Source organism: Camellia sinensis, chromosome 8 (assembly GCF_055761805.1).
Source record: "Camellia sinensis isolate YWXY chromosome 8, ASM5576180v1, whole genome shotgun sequence".
Lineage (NCBI taxonomy): Eukaryota > Viridiplantae > Streptophyta > Magnoliopsida > Ericales > Theaceae > Camellia > Camellia sinensis.
Window position 1 is genome coordinate 102,556,448 of NC_138968.1, and position 2,454 is coordinate 102,558,901.

Consider the following 2,454-nt stretch of genomic DNA (forward strand, 5'->3'; position numbering starts at 1 on the left):
AAATTCCAAACACGCTGAAATCGTGTGAGGAATGGGACACTCAAACTACGCTGAAATCGTGAGAAGAGGTCCGAAACCGCTCGGGCTTGCGCTTCACGCGTCCTGATGTTTCTAACCCAGTGAATCAGCGACCTAACGCGTCTCACGCGAAAGGCGGAAAGATGGAACTATAAGATTCAAACGCGATCCACGCGACTGCAGGAAAATGAACACGAAATCCTAACACGCTTCACGTGAAAGGTACGAAGGTGGTGTAACCAGCGGGCATACCTAACCGCATCTCATACGGAGAGGGAGAAGGTTTTAACCGGGGAAAAAAATAATGGTGTAACCAACAGGCGTATCTCAACGTATTTCATACGGAGAGAGGGAAGGTTTTAACCAGAGAGAATAACAATGGTGTAACCAACAGGCGTATCGTAACGTATTTCATACGAAGAGAGGGAAGGTTTTAACTGGGGAGAATAACAATGGTGTAACCAACAGGCATATCTCAACGTATTTCATACGGAGAGAGGGAAGGTTTTAACCGGGGAGAATAACAATGGTGTAACCAACAGGCGTATCTCAACGTATTTCATACGGAGAGAGGGAAGGTTTTAACCGGGGAGAATAACAATTGTGTAACCAACAGGCGTATCTCAATGTATTTCATACGGAGAGAGGGAAGGTTTTAACCGGGGAGAATAACAATGGTGTAACCAACAGGCGTATCTCAACGTATTTCATACGGAGAGAGGGAAGGTTTTAACCAGGGAGAATAAACAATGGTGTAACCAACAGGCGTATCTCAACGTATTTCATACGGAGAGAGGGAAGGTTTTAACCAGGTAAACGTCACATCCTAATACGTTTCACGTGAAAGGAGAAAAGGTGGATTCGAAATCCGAATGCGTCTCACGCGAGTGGAAGAATGGTAAAATGATTTCTTGCTGACAAAGGGTAATCTCTACATGTAAAAGCCACGGATGCTGCTTTTCTTTCTGATCATATTCACAACTTTCCCTCATTACAAACAAAAGCCAAGATAACTCTGACAGGGAATGGTACTCGGGGAGAGCACTTCTGATCGCTATTCTGGCTTGAGACAGTGGAACAGTCAACAAAGTAATCTGTTCACTTTGAACATACAGCTCATATCAGCATGCTGCTCATTCTGAACACGCAGCTCATAACACAGCATTTGGTTTATTCGGCACACAGCTCATTCTGAACAGACAATCTGATCTGAAAAGACAAGACGCAAAACGGAACCTGTAGAAGTTGAAACAAACTCAGATACCTGACATTTTCTCTTTTGCTTTTGCTTTGCAGTCCGGAACCATATATAGCTTCAGATAGGTCCTGGTTCTACTGTTCTCACATGACCTGGGTTGAATCCTGCGATTTTATGAAAGAACGAATCTTGTTTTGCACTGATGTGGAGAACGGCACGGCACTCGGAGCGCAAAACGATTTTATTTTGAAATTGATAAATGAGTTCTCGACCGGGTATTGAGCCTACAACTGAACACAACGCACTACGACTCAACAACGGAAAACAAAAGGCAAACAACCTAAGCACATCGAGTAACACTCGAAACGACTTAAAACAAGAATCGAGATAAAACAAAAAGACACGACATTCAGACGTGCACAGGGAGCCTGTTTCACCGGGTAGTGTTTCCCACCCTTTCTCATTTGTGGTTCTCACATCACTTGGCCCTCAAGCTCTGTTTTTCTGAAAAAGCCCTCTTCTCACTTTTCCTCTCATCGCACATCTCTCTATTCTTCAATCTCTCATTTTTCATCCCTCCCCTGGGTGGTTGATGGATAAACAGCAAATTGTGGGCTCGTGCCCCTAGCATTCTGCTAGATTCTCTTTCTTCCACTCACAGCTAGTGAATTCCTCCCACGGAAAGATTGTACTACAACTGGGTGTGTAGCAAATCTGCAGCTAACATCGGTCGATGGTGCTCTGCTGGGAAGTTTGGACGTGATCAGATCTGTCCAGATGATGGAGTGGAATATCTTGCCCCATTCTAGTTCGTGCTTCGCACATGGCTTGATACCTCGTTGCTTGGAGGATGTGAGAGCTTTCAGCCATTTTGCTGTTAACTTCAGTTGTGCCCTATTCTGGCAGGTAGAGTGCCCTTCTTGGCAAGTATGTTGACAAAGGGGAAAAGATAGAACACCTGACTCAACTGTGCCCTTAGTTCATCATTTTGACCATTCTTGTTTTAGTTTTCTCCTAAAAAAAAATTTTGACCAAAATGAGAGTTAGATTAACGCGCTTGTTCGATTTTCTGATTTAAAATCATGCAAGTCAGGCCATGAGCACTGAAAATTTTCCTCTTTTGGATCCAAGAAATGGTCCAATTTTTGGAAAAGATGGAACAATTTTCGAAAAGATTAGTCAACCTCAGTAAAAATTCTCAAAACTATTTTTGCAAACAGCCGATGCTCAACGAGCAC